Here is a 15,060-nt window from a genome sequence, read left to right as displayed (position 1 = left end):
GACCCCAGGCCTTTGCAAACAGTCTCTCTCCATAATTCTTGTAGGCCCTCATCAGGTACTAGAAGGCTGCTATTAGGTCTCTTTGGAACCTCCTCTTCTCCAGGCTGAACAACCCCAGCTCCCTCAGTCAATCCCCATAGCAGAGGTGCTCCAACCCCCCGATCATTTTCTTGTCCTTCCTCTGGACTTGCTTCATCAGGTCCATGTCCTTCCTATATTGAGGGCTCCAGACATCCTGGTGCATCCTGTCTCCCTGTCTTTTTATCCAGCCATGAATTCTCTCCTGCAATTTTCTCCTACTGTCCTGCTAGGTGGGGTGAGTCAGTTTGAGCTGATTACTTCACATCACTGTCAAGCTGCAGTTTCAAAGCCATGTCAAACATTCATCAAAAATAGCCTGAAAATGTCAAGAGCTACAGATCAATCAGAGCAGGAAAGTTTAAGTAATTGCACCCTAGACTGGGAAGTAATATTAATAGGGGCCATGCGAAGATGGGAATGTGTGATTAGGGAAAGGAATTAAGCCAGAAAGAATTTGCTGGGCTTTGTTTGTTGTGTCTTCCAGTTGTCCTGCATATTACTTGGGAAGAAATAGGATTAAGCTATCTGCTAAATATCATTTGAGTTGCAATTAACTGTTTTTGAGATCAGAAACTTTTTGCCCACAGTCTTTGCAAAACTGTATACAAAATCTTAAGACAGATAAAATAAGAGATCTATGACATTGTTAATGCCAAGATTAATAATGACTGAAGTAGCTCCAATGGAGAGTCATTTCTTAGGCTGGACATTATGCTACTGTAGTGCTTAGATCAGTCAGATTCCACCAGAAGCTGCTACTCAGGGAAGAGATGGCCGTGCAGTTGTATCCTCCAAACCCCTGGTGACAGCAGAGTTATTGTACTGTCTGGGAAAACTTTGAAGTGAAAAACTCGAGTTTTCTAATTTTCACTTTGTTGCTAACCACTGCAGTTTTACCTCACTTATAAATTATGCACTGTTTGCCCTCTTGAAATTGTCTGATTTCTGAGTGTTGTGCTTTCCAAATGTTGGGTTTTTTTTTTCCCTTTCTGCACTGCTTTAGGTCACTTTGTATCGTATGCGACTCTGAGTGCTATTTATGGGGATTTGATTTATTGCCTTATTCTCTCAAATCTACCAGTCTATTTATGTATTTTGCTTTGCTCAGAAGCATATTTTCCCTCCTCCCCCCAAAAAAAATATTAGTCTGACTTGATTTTGAAAAAAAGTCCTTGCAGAAAAAGATCTACCTCATATACAGTCTTCAGTACTTTTTCAAAAGAGGAAAACAGTTCAGCCAAATGGATCTTCCTTACATAATTTTTTCTTCGTTCTCTCTTTTGAATAACTTCAGAAGACTTCACCATTCTAGTCTCAAGGTTTATTTTCTCACAGTCTAAAATGTATGTTGTACAGCAATAGATCCACTCATTTTTTTTGTACAGCAGATGGCTGACCACATAGATGAGAAAGATTGTCATAACTGGTCAAGAAATGTGGGATTCATCTGCCTACAGGAAGATGTCAAATGAGGCTGGCTGATGGACTTGTCAGAAATTGAACCCCTGCTTACTATGCTATCTGAAACAAGTCCTTATGTTCAAGCAACAGAAAATCCCAGTTGCGTTGTGTCAGTTTCACTCTCTGAACTGTTACACAGGTAGAGATTCAAAGGTGACTGTCTGTGGAGAGAGGACTCCAATGTGTCACTTCTCTGTACCTGCAAGCAAGACATTTCCTGCCAGCAGCGTGCTGCATGGGGGACCATGTCCACAGCTGGATGAAAGTGTAACACCAGAAAACACAGAGATAAAATGGAACAAATTTTCTTGCCATGCTTCTCTTCCTGACCCAAATGCACTTCAAAGCTGAACACAGCATCACCCATCCCTTGAGTGGATATCATTCCACTGATTTCCTGCAGAACAGACTTGAATTTAACCCGAAGGAGGTACAACCCTTTGGAATTAAAGCAAGGGCTTGTTTTTAAAACTACTCACTGCACACTTCTTTGCTCTGCTTTAGAATTAACACCAAGCAGCTGCTTTTATAGTCTAAGATTCAAGTGGAAGGAGTTATGAGCACTGTGTAAGATAATGAACCTGCCTGAGAGAATACATGTCTACATGTTAATAAGGCAAATATGCAGGGACAAACCATCTTGAGTACTTTGTTTCATTTTTTTTTCCCCCTCTATGCCTCTTTTTGGGCTCTGTGAATGCTCTGATGAGATCTTACCTACATCCTGGCTGTGTGGGAGTCAATTCTTCCTCCAAATTGTCTGTTGTTATCCTAGCAGGAGGTTTGCCCAGTAGGCTGATGTAAATTAATGATTACACAAGAATTTTGTATATTTTCTCCTTTGGCTCATAGCTACAAGGTTTCACAGTTCTCTGAGATTGTCTTTGTACCAGTTTATGTCAAATTTGGATAAATTGTTCTTGATTTATGGTGAAAAGAAGTGGAGAAACAAGATATTTATAAGTCCTTTGTCATTTAAATGAGCTGTAGAAACAAGGCATTTCCATTTTAATGTAACTTCCTGTAGACACACAGTAAGCAGAGTGCCTGCCCTGCCTGCCTCGGTGTTAACGATGGGGAGCAGCAAGGTGCTGCAGAAAGGGCAGGGGCCAAAGCACAGCTGACCTGCATTCTAAGGGCCGCTCACTTCGTCTCTCTGCTCTATCTGCTCTTATCCTGTGTTCAGACGAAAAACTTCAAGCCTATTGCTATGTAAAGGCAAAGTTTGGAGCTCAGAGGAAGTCTTGACTAAGTGTGGAACTGGTTGTATCGTACTAGGGAGCAGAGTCATGATACAAACTGCTGGCTTTCACGTTCTGCCATTGCTTATTTTAGAGGTTGCCATCTCCCAAGCATGTGGAGAGAGTATGTGTACAACACGAGATGCTCTTTCAGACTGTGGGTTATGCCTGGGTATCACTGAATTTTTGTTCCTGTCAAAGTGTTTGCTGTTGCTCTGTGAGCAGTTGTTCATGTGAGCAGTTTCATTATCTACCAGCGGAAACAGCCTATTGAGCACAGGATTTGTTTCCAAGGGAATTGTTTCCTGGCCTCTAATCAAGTGGATGGTTTTTAATGCTATAATATCAGATTATCCAGTGTTGTCATATGAGTACTCTGCAATGTTTTTCAATTGTTACAACATCAACATTTCATTAAGCTGAAAGTTGTTATGCCGTTTCAATTATCTAAATCTTGTTTCTGCAGACATTTCTAACACCTCTGTGTTAAAGATAAATGTTTCATTTATGTATTTATCTGCTTTAGATGAAAGAGAGGGAAGTTTCTAGTTCCAGCCAAACAGTGGATAACTGCCCCCAAAATATGCCAGGAGGGTTACTCTAAACTATGCATATAATATCCCTTAGGAGAACTGCTGATTTATCACAGCTTTGCATTTGAAGAACAGAGTTAAAATTTAAGTAAAACTAACAGTAAGCAGGAAGCTGAAAAAGTAATATAGCCTGATGACTCATGGAATACCTCTGGGTAAAGCAACCTGCTTATGACAGGGGGAAAAAAAGTTTGAATAGTTTTGTTATTTATTTATTTTGTAATGACCTAACAATTACTGTCTGGAGTTTAGATTGGATGAATTCTCATTGAGGTTCAACACAATTACCACAGACACTGCAGCAATTAGGGAAAGGAATCAAGCAGCAAAGTCTTTCACATATTTCTGCATAGAATTTGTAGTTCATAGAATCAACCAGGTTGGAAGAGACCCCCAAGATCATCCAGTCCAACCTAGCACCCAGCCCTATCTGGTCAACTAGACTATGGCACTAAGTGCTTCATACAGGCTTTTCTTGAACATTTCCAGGGACAGTGCCTCCACCACCTCCCTGGGCAGCCCATTCCAATGCCAATCACTCTCTCTGACAACAACTCCCTCCTAACATCCAGCCTATGCTTCTCCTGGCACAACTTGAGACTGTGTCCCTTTGTTCTGTTGCTGGTTGTCTGGGAAAAGAGACCAACCCCCACCTGGCTACAACCTCCCTTCAGGTGAGCCCTGAGCCTCCTCTTTTCCAGGCTAAACAACCCCAGCTCCCTCAGCCTCTCCTCACAGGGTTTGTGTTCCAGGCCCCTCACCACCTTTATCACCCTTCTCTGGACATGTTCCAGTATCTCAACATCTCTCTTGAATTGAGGAGCCCAGAACTGGACACAGGACTCAAGGTGTGGCCTGAGCAGTGCTGAGTACAGGGGAAGAATAGCCTCCCTTGTCGTACTGGCCACACTGTTCCTGATACAGGCCAGGATGCCACTGGCTCTCCTGGCCACCTGGGCACACTGCTGGCTCATCTTCAGTTACTATCCACCAGTACCTCCAGGTCCCTTTCTTCTTGGCTGCTCTCCAGCTATTCTGTCCCCAGCCTGTAGTGATGCTTGGGGTTGTTGTGGCAAAAGTGCAGAACCCTGCACTTAGCCTTGCTAAATCTCAACCCACTGGGAAGGCAGAGAGGGACTTTATTTCTGCTCATTTCCAACACCTAAAAGAGCATTTATATGAAAAATCCAAACTAATTTTGTAACTTACTTTTATAGCAATGTAGAAGATAGCTTAACTCTAAATTTCCCTTCATCAGTTAGTAACTGATTTAGGCTTTCTGACTAGTGTTCAGACACCTGTTTCCTGGTCCACTGTGAATCCTTACCAAATCTCACTCAGGTACAACTTTTGCTTTCCAGCAAGTGCTATCTCCAAGTTTTGAACTGGTATCCTGTGCAGCCTATCTGCAATGACTGACTGTTTCTCGCTGGGAGATTGCCTTCATTTTCATGGGAATTTCTATTTGAGTAGTGTGGGGCATTGTACTGGGTACCAAGGACATGAGCATCTTTAGATGTTTAGAATATTTTGCAAAGTATCCTGTCAGTTTACACTGCTTTGAAATCATGTGTGTCACATTAAGCAACCATTGTGAGCTCTGCCAAAATTTCAGATTATTTTCTTGATGCTGAAGGCAGAGACTTCAGTGGTGCTCAGGAGATTTAGGGACACAGGTTCCATCTTTTTTTTTCGGTTGCAGTTGGATTGATGATTCAAACTGTTTAGCTGGTATTAGAAAAATAATATCAAGTACTATGATTTTCATAGTGCTTCACTATAACAAACACTACTTGTGGCTATACTCACGCTTGGCTTCTATGCACCCGTGTTAAATTCATCTGTGTTTTCAGCTGCTGTAACACTGTGATCTATGTAGGGTTTTATTCTGAAACCAGTACATTAAACTTTCACAATAAGGGACTTAAATCTCAAACAGGTCCTGACAGCTCCATTAATCATATAAAAGCCATGATTTTTGTTATGCATCTTCAGAGAGAATTTTATACATAAAGAATTGCTTGTTGGAATCTGAGTCTTCACAGAGAAAAAGAACTCTCTGAGAATAACAGCCTTGAAAATGCAGTGAAGCTGTGCTGATGGACTAGAGCAGCCAGGTCACTGACAATCAAGGGAAGCAGCAGCAGGTGATCAGAATATTCCCAGGTAATTTGCTACATCACAGCCATTGCAATGGACTCTTCAGTGGCAATGGGATGAGCTGCTAAACTGGCACACCACTAAAAATGCAAAACTGCTTCTGAAATCGAGTAGATGTTGGCATGTAAGCAGAAATCTGCTTCTTATTCATGCACAGATTTCAAAATGAAAGACAAAAAAAGAAAAGGGCAAGAATGTGGTGCAATGTATTTGATCTGTGTCTTAAAGGGAGAGCAAGGACTGAACCCTGTTCCCAGGTTGCCAAAAAGATGTTTGTATTGGTGAGGAGCAGCTGCTAAGTTATCTGTTGTTGTCTCAGGATCCTCTGTCATTTCTCACTATACAAATATATCTTCTGTAGGAGACAGTTCACAACCTGGAGAGAGAGTCCATCAGATTATGGATAAAGTGACCCACTCAGAGACATATACTGAAATTAGCCTGCTGGGAAAAGTATGGAACTTAGCTCAAGATTTCTTACAATTTGTGTTGATATTGCTGAAACCTCCATGTATTTAAGTGAATCACTTTGCTAGTGGTCCAGGAACTGTGCAATTAGTTGCAGCTGTGTGTAAATAGTACCTTAACCAATTTCTAGGTTTTGGCTAAGTACACAAAAAATACAAGAGCTTTCTTCAGTTTTGGTGAGTGTTTTGACCAGACTACGAACATTCCTTGCTGTAGTCTCTGGATGCTTAGAATACCTTCCACATAAATGGCTCTAGAAAATGGAGTGTGCATCTAAATCCTCTGATTTACACAACAGGGCAGAACTTCAGTGAATTTGGCATATGAGGAATTGTTTTCCTTTCCATAAAGATAATTAATATCTTCCACAAAATAAAATCCTCCAGTACTGTCTCTGTAGAACCTTTATGTACTAAATGCACATAACTATGTCATGGCTTATTTTATGTCATGTTGTTAAATAATCCCACCAGGGAAAGTCTTCCAGGCATGTTCTAGTAGGACTGCAGTAGTGTTCTGTTATGCTCGGTGTTACACAAAGAAAGAGAGAGAACTGCTGGGGTATTACAGTGAGCAAAGCAAGGTGAGAAATGAAATTGAGTCAGGGATATGCTCATACTGAGCGTCAGGGTCAGCATCAAGAAGAGCAGAGCTTTCTGGAGTTGTCTTTGGTCTGGACTGTGTCAGCTCCCTAACCAAAGAGTACCTTCCCTTGAACTCTGCTTATTCCTCACATTAGAGTGACAGAGTTGTTTTGGTAGGAAAAGAAGGTTAAGAAAAAGGTGGGAAGTTAAAAAGTCATGAGAGTGATCTGAAGTCTTGAGGACACATCTCGTAGCAGCAGCGTAAAGGATTATCTCTGACCACAATCAGTCTGCTTGTTGTATTCAGAAGCAAGCAAGCAGCTACTTGTCATCTACAAGAATTCTAACGAGGATATTTCTGAGAGCAGAAGATTAAAAAGACATGTAAGTGGTCAGAATCTGAAGCTAGACAAATTCACACTGGAAAGAAAATGTACATTTTGCAGCCAAGGAGTTAGGTGTCAGAACAGTCTCCCTTATGGATGGTTGAAGTCTGCAACTACTTAAGACTGAATATTAGATGTGTTGTAAATGATGACACTTCAGGCAGAAGTTAGGGAATGAGACACAACTTGTTGGGCAGGATATTGTTGCATCACGATTTTCACAAATAGCCAGGCTACATGTTTTTAATGGCCCTCCTAGCCTGGAAGTAGGTAGAAGAAGTTGGCATTTGTTAAAACTCACAACCAAGTGGATGAGATAGACAAAAACAAAGACCACTTATGCTGAATTCTTTGAAAGGACTGTTCTGGGTGTTTGTGCTGCTGACAACAAAAGAGAGAAAGGGCGAGTCCCTTGGTTTAACCTTGGTTTAGCATATTGGTTTTAATAAATACAAAATGGATTAGGTGAGAAGGATCTGTGCAGCAGGAAAGAGCAGGTTGATTTCTGGCATGGGGCTCTGAAATACAAAGTGGAGCAAGCAAATAGAGAATTCAACATTTTGATAATTTTTTATATATGAGGTTATATTCTAATGGAAATTGTGCTCTGTAGTTGTGATGGATTTTGGGTGGCTTGTTTTTCAGGATAGGCTACAGATACAATGATATTGATTCAGGGGGAAAAGAAACATTTGGAGAGTTTCTGGGCATCAGCCTGAAAACAAGTGAAAGAAACTTTGCCATTACCATTTGCAGCCTTGTGTGGGTAAAGCATTTTATGTGGCTGATTGACTGGGAAGAGACTCCATTCCTTTTAACTCTACTACTTCTATTGTTTAAGTCTGATTCTGCTGGGAAATGAAACTGTTATCTGTATGTCGTAGGTCCTTGTCTTTGAGTACCATTGCAATTATGTTCTGTAGTTCTAAAAAAATAGTCTGGAAGTATTATAAGAAGGCAGGAGGGAAGGAAAAACTTGCTGCACTGCAGTCCAGAGCCTATTTCCAATTCCTAATATAATTTATGACAATGAATTCTGCAAATTATTCATAAAACAGCAGTGGGCCTCATTTAACACCATGACAGGGCTGCTTGTAATTAGAAGTATTTTAAAGTGTTTTTTCCCCCTATAGATCAATTGTTCTTGCTATAAATGTTGCTAAAACAACACACAGAGTCTTTTACTGGGTAGTGCAGCGCAGCCATCTGAAGCAGCTGGCTCTTAGCCTGGGAGTACTTGGTGATTTGGTCTCCAGTGTCCTTTTCTGAATATGGTTTATCTTTTTCTTCTCAAGAGTTAGCAAATATATACAGCTTTGCAGAGACTCACCTGAAGCCATGCTACACCCAAACTTGATCTAAAAAACACTGGCAGAACTATAGCAGGTCACAAATCTCATCCAAAGGAGAAACAAAGAAACCAAACTTTTATTTACTTATCCCATTATGATAGGAATTGTAATTTCACAAAATTGGCCTGTTTCTCTGGTGTGCCACAGTAGAAAATATACCCTTCTGGTACAAGCCTGGGAAATTCTCTCTGCTATCACTTTAATTACAACACTTTGGATTTTGTGACAGCTCTCCAAGGTGTTGCAAGTCAGTGCCACTGAGATGATAGCCATGTGCAGTCAAATTTGTCTCATGCAACTGGTAAATATGAGTAGCCTTACTTCAACTGCTTCACTGAATCTGCTTTAACCTACTTGATTCAAATAGATGAGGGATCCTTGTTCTTGTTGAAGACTCTTACTCACCAGATAAATACTACCACAGTCCCAGAGCTGGGCAATGCTGCTGGAGACTGAGGAAAGAAATGATAGGGAAGAGTAGCTCCTATTTCATGTCCTATCTATTCCTGAGTTTCAGTGTGAAAAGCTAAATCACCCACTCCCCAACACTCCTAATCTCTAAAAGCTTAATTAAAAACTCATTGAAGTCAAGGGGGATCTTCTCACTAACTTCAGTGGTTTATAGCTCAAGCTGTGAATGTTTAACGAGTGGCTGTTTGTTCCATTTAGATAATTATTTCTTCCTTTCTCCTTTTTCAGACTGTTCAAGTTTGCTTTGCCCACAGCATTATTGTGCACGTAATTTGTTTCCCTTGACTGTTGCTGCACCAGTGGCCTAACTATAAATGAGATTTTACAAATACATTTTCTGAGTATATGCTGGATACTAATTCATATTTACAAATCACAGATCCAGCATCCATGCATTTAGGTCAGGTAATGCCAAAAAGACTTAGAAGAACAATCTCCTATAAAAGAAATGATAGATTAAAAGACTTTGCTCATTTTTTATGTCCAGTTCAGCATTTCCTTTCTCAACTCCCACCTTGTCAAGCCTTTGCAATTGTTAACTATTCAGTCACATGATTTTTCAGGTCATGGAGTGCAAAACTTGGTGTATCAGGAGGTGTGTGTCTAATCATTAGCATGGTAGATGCTGAGAAACAAATCCTCAGGTGAGCTTAAACTGATATTGTACCATAAACTTCTGCAGGCTGTGGTGATTATCTTCCCTGGTGACCAGATCCAAGCAGTCTCCAAACAGAAAGGACAATTAATTTAAAAAGAGATGAGACTGCCAAGTGATTGGTTCTGTTTCACAATTTGTACACAAATATACTGCTCCACTGTATATTTAAAATAACACCTGGATCTTACAAGACTCAATTTCCACCCTTAAGATATTGGAAAGAATAAACCACATGATAAAAATCTTTAAAATTCAGCTTCTGACAGGATTTTCTCATAAATGAATCATACCTGATTTAAGGAGAAGAAAAATCAGCAATTTCCATTAGCAGTGCAAGTGTTCTCAGTTCAAAAAGCCCTTAGAGTAATGCCTACAGGTTGAGGAAGTCTCTAATGTTTTTGTGGGATCTCAACAGGTGCTTCTGAAGCCCATTTGGAACTTTACGAGATTCCTGGGAACTAACAAATTAGGACAAACAGACATTTATGGGGGTTGGATTCTGTCCTGCACATTAGTTCAGCACTCCATCCTCCTGGTGATGGCATTTAAACACATGCTTTAATAGGCTGCTGCTCGTACGTGTTTTTAAATGCTCTAATGAGATGGTGCAGATGGGAGGAGAGAGAGTGGAAGGTTGGAAATTGCAACACAGGTAGCAAAATGGATAAATGGAACTATACTTGTTTGTGTGAAAAGACAATGAGAAAGAGGTGGTGCTGTATAAGGGGGATTTGCTAATTTGTTAACATGCAATTCCAAACCAGGCTTTAACCAGGCAGTTTTTCCCAGAATGGTGGAATCTTTGTGAGAGAGGCAGGGAGATGGCCTGAAGTAATTTCTCTTGAATGATAATGTGCACTTAAACAAGAAAATTTTACTTTCTCTCAAGCTGAGAATCTAATTTTAGGGCTGGCAAAACTTTTACAATATTTTTTTTTCATTGGGTATGTTCTAAAAAAATAGAAAAAAGGATTTTAAAGGAAAATTTCAATCTATGGGAATGTCTAGAACTTCCAAAACTGTTAACAGGGAGCGAAAGCAAACCTTAACAAAACAGCCACCACTTGGCAGGTCTTCCTTGGCCTGCTAATACCTTGGCTTACACAAAGATCTTTGATTTGGATTTAAAAGTGCTTGTGACAGATGGGTACCCTGAATACTAGGCCTAGGTTGGCTACTGTTTCTGGCCTAATGAACATTTAAACTAGAACAGCTTAACAAGAGAAACTGCAGCTGCAGGCCAGGCAAAGCCAGTTGCATGAGATTCCAGTATGTTTTTTTGAGTGCTTTGCTACTTTTCCCTTATCATGACCCAAAAATCTACTCTGGACCATAAGACATGCTTGCACAAAAATGTAATAACTTATCTCCACTTCTATGGGGAGAATAAAAACCACAAGTAATTTTTCTTTCTGCCCATTTATATGCATAGCTAGTTCCCCACTTAGTAGCCCATGAACAGTAGCAAAAGACTTAGTAAGGAAACTCATTGAAGAAGCATCCACGTTTGTTTCTCTTACAGCCCTGGCCTTTAGTTATGTGCAGCATACAGCTGCTGTCTTTTTCAGGAGAAGCTCTTTCAAAGCTCTTTCAAACTACTGAAAGGGAAGCAGAGACAATAAATGCTACCAACAGCTGTCCAGGAGCTTCTTATATTGATGAGGGAATCCAGCTGATTTCTGTAAACAAGTTTTCTTTCTAGAAGTCAGCCAGCACCAGAACTTTGGAGCTATGTATAGCAACTATTGCTGCAGGAATCCAGCTGACCTTTAAAGAGGAGGTTTTACCTGTAATTTCATCTCACCTGTGGTGTTGCATAAGTGTGGAAAGACATAGAAGCAATATGAGCATTCCCTTCCTGTGCTAATGATGTTGTTCCAGCTGGCATATTAGATGGGGAGCACCAGAGCTCCAGTCTTGTGTCTTCGTGCAGCCACTTACAGCCTGCATAGTTTCTTCTCCTGCAGTGTGATCCTTCAGAGGGTATTCTCAAGTTCAGAACTACTTAAGGACTAAGCCATGAGGCTACTGGTAGAAGTACTAATGCAACAGGAATCCTGGTTCCATTAGTATTAAATGTTGCTAAAACTTTCATCCTGCCATTTGCTAATAGGCAAAACTTCTGTTCAGAGATATGAACCAGATTCTGGCAGCATAACCTCACTAAGTGAGCACTGAGATATCTCCCTGTGAGACAGGCCCTGCCTGTCATCTCTAAGGCACTTTAAATGACTAAGCTTACATCTCTCTTACTCAGCTTCCTTACATATAAATAAGATTTAATATACCCATTTCTTTTGTGAAATGGTAGCCAAGAGCTACATGTAATAAGCACTATGTGACTCACAGATTTCTGTTACCACTGAGGAGAGAAAACCACAGTTGCAAGAGAACATTGGAGTGCAAACAGATAGCATGGGATTCAAAGCTGTCCTGACCAAGCAGGCCACTGGCCTATTACAGCATGAGATGGAGAGGAGAGATCCAGAGGAACCTCTCCAAGCCTTCCTTCCAGTGAAATGGTGTGTCTGTTTCCTCAGCCCTTGGTAAAACAGAGGGAGTTTCAAGTGTGTGAGCTTTTGACATACAGCCTCACGCTAAACCTGCATGTCAGGAATGAGCCATGTGAAGCGTGACTGTGATCAAAGCCCTTCCTTACCAACAGAGGTGCTGATGCTTCAGTTAGGCTGACAGTGTTCTTTTTTGTGTGACCAAGGAGAAGGACATCATAACACCTCAAAAAGTATCGAAGGGAGGTTGACAACATGTCTCTGAGAACATGCAGTTCCCATGGACAGTACAGATCAGCCTCTTAGATTTCAACTGCCTTTTGCACAAAGAATGGTAGGGGTTGAAGGAACTTCTGAAGATCATCTAGTCCAATCCTGCTGCTAGAGAAGGATCACCTGGAATAAACCACCCAGGAACATATCCTGGTAGGTCCCTGTCATTGGACATGACTGAGAAGAGTGGCTACATCCTCCTGACACTCACCCTTTAGACATTTATATGTACTTGTGAAATAGGTCTGTGTTCAGTAAAGCAAAACAAACCCATGCCCTATAGTCAAATGCATGCAAACACACATTGATAATGCTGATTGACAGTTGTGTTCATGTGTTTTGTGGAAGAAGGCTGATGAGTTTAGAGCAAACACACACAGAGCTCTGCTCATAGTGTCTGGGAGGTGGTAGAAGAACTCAGTAACAGATAGGTCTCTGGCATTTCACTTGATATAAGGGACGAGATTCTTTTCAAAGCACATATTTCACAGAGATACAAGTTACTGCACAGTTTCCAAGACAGAAACAGAACCAATACAGAGAATGGAAGTTTAATTTTACTTTCTTTTTAATTTCTTTCAACTGCTTTCTTTGGAAAACAAGACTATTTCCTCTTTGGGACTATAGTCAGACCCTTAATGCTATATCAACGTTGTATTTCTATGGCTGAATAAGGCCAGGCTCAAAAATCTGTGGCAGGCTAGAATCTTCTGGGCTCAATTAGTGTGAAGTGTAGGACTCAGAAGTTGAGAAGAAGCTCAAATGGTAAGCCCTTGGTGACCTTAAGATACTTTCTCTAACAGTTCTGATTCCTTGGCATCAGTCACAAGTGCTCTCTTTTCATTTTCTCATGATTTTCTTGAGGAAAGAAGAAATCCTCTTGATTACCACGAGTACTTCTCATGCCAAAAGTAGCTCAGTCTTTCCTCTGTACATTGTGAAATGTCAGAGTCCTGTACATGGATGCAGTTAATGACCTGCTGTAATGTTAATAAAATAATGCAGTAGCTTGTCCTTGCTTTTCTGAAGGAGAACAGGAGAGAGACAAGATGGTAAAAAGTGTTTTACTTGTTTGGTGTGCAGATTTCAAGCCCTCTTGTGGTGGGCTACAGTTTCCTATGTTGGGTAACTCCAGAGCTCCTTAAGTTCTGCCTTAACATGAGCTACAGTGTGAGAATACAGCACAAAAGACATTGTTCCTTCACTTAGTTGTTGCTATGCCTGCTCTGTTCTGTTCACAGGTAACAAATCACTTAGAGTAAGGAAGAGACAGAAGTGTGGGACCCTTTCTTCTCTGTATTCACCTGGAGAATTTGTTGGGCATTGAAAAGCCTTTCAGCTTCAGTGCTTGAAGAGGTGACATTAGAAATGACATTCCCCTGTGCATGCAGAAACATCTCTGCTCAGGTTATGGCTAAAGGCTAACAAGGAGGTAAGTCAGCCAGAAATTGTGTTCTAAATTGCTGCACCAGGATAGTCATACCAGCTTCTTTCTCAGCTGTATCCTCACTACAGTACAGGCTGTGAAGGATGTGCTGTAGAACACAGGGGGACATATACATAATGCTGGTAGCCAGAATGCTCACAGACACATAGGGCAGTGTCAACAGTCTTTAAAAGCAGTTTTACTCTCTCCGATTTCTGGGAATTTCCCAGGTTAATTTGTTTTTCTAACTTTTATTGGAATTCTTGTTTACTTTGCATCTTTTTCTCAAAAATAACTGTGTAACTCTTGTAGCTTTCCCTGCTACCTGTAGGTTTCTGCACTGAAAATAAACGAATTCCAGCTATTTTGTCTGGAAGCTTTGACATTTCAATTTCAAATCAACCTATGGCAATAGGGATTCATGACCAGTGTACTCTTGTATATGGCCTCGGTCCAGCAAGGCACTTAAGCACATGCTTAATTTTAATTTTGAACTAAATGGGGCAGTGAATCACATGCTTCAGTCTCAAATGAGGTTAAAATGAAAATTAACCATGTGCCTGTGCTTTCCTGGATGAGGGCTGTGTACAGTTTTTTCACTTCTTGCCAGCATTTACATTACTGCTAAATATTAATTCTCACTTTTTAGCATCTGCTTCTCAACTGTTCTTGAATAGTCTCCTTTGCCTCTTAATCAGGTAGATCTTATTTCTGTGAAAACCTTGGAGTGCACAAATTGATATCAAAGTATCATCCCAATACAAATGCCCAGGGGAATTGTTTTCTCTTTTTGTCCTTTTGAGCCTGCTTTAGTTTATTCCTCATTAGAGCTATACAATCATTAAAAGGCAATTTGAAATTGCTAACATTGTCTTTTCTGATGAAAATCACATTTGCCATACTGACAATACCCTAGTGACTGGAAGGATTTGTAATGATTTGCAGTCATCTGATTAAAAGCAAAAAATCAGCAGTTAATTTCAGTCAGTTCTGCACTCAAGATCTTTTGAAAGATGGAGATAAGGTGATTTGATTCCTGCATCTTATGTTGTAAATCATTCAGCTGGAGAATATCAAAATGAACTTTCATCTCTTTTATTAATGTAGCACAACCTCCCTGGTATCTAGCATAATAATGCTCTAATCTGCAGAGAACAACAGAGGGAACAGAACATACAGAAGTGACTGACCAGAGTCTAGTTGTTTGGGAAATGGGATGTCTCTGTGGCTTACCCAGACCCATGCCTTCATCACTTGCTGCTTGCTTTTTACTGTATCAAGTTTCTAATCATGAGTAATGTCTTGAAACTTTTCAGGCAGAGTGTGACCCAGTCTGAGCTAGTTTGTATAGTGAGGGAGAAGAATTTTTCTCTGTTGAAAGATTCCTTTATGACAT

General features: G+C 40.5%; 1 long non-coding RNA gene across 2 annotated transcripts in view; it reads left to right on the top strand.

Moving 5' to 3' along the window:
* The window catches only part of LOC135180309 (uncharacterized), a 58,903-nt gene that overhangs the window by 30,651 nt on the left and 13,192 nt on the right, over window positions 1-15,060 (top strand). The window contains exons 1-2 of one of the 2 annotated variants that reach the window (XR_010304379.1): window positions 9,361-9,441; window positions 13,480-13,670. This is a non-coding gene — a long non-coding RNA (uncharacterized LOC135180309). Of the gene's footprint in view, window positions 1-9,360; window positions 9,442-13,479; window positions 13,671-15,060 lie in introns of those variants that run through there. The other variant, XR_010304378.1, reaches the window with a different exon arrangement.

This window comes from Pogoniulus pusillus, chromosome 13 (genome assembly GCF_015220805.1).
Source record: "Pogoniulus pusillus isolate bPogPus1 chromosome 13, bPogPus1.pri, whole genome shotgun sequence".
Classification (NCBI taxonomy): Eukaryota; Metazoa; Chordata; class Aves; order Piciformes; family Lybiidae; genus Pogoniulus; species Pogoniulus pusillus.
This window is presented reverse-complemented; position numbering and strand designations above follow the sequence as displayed.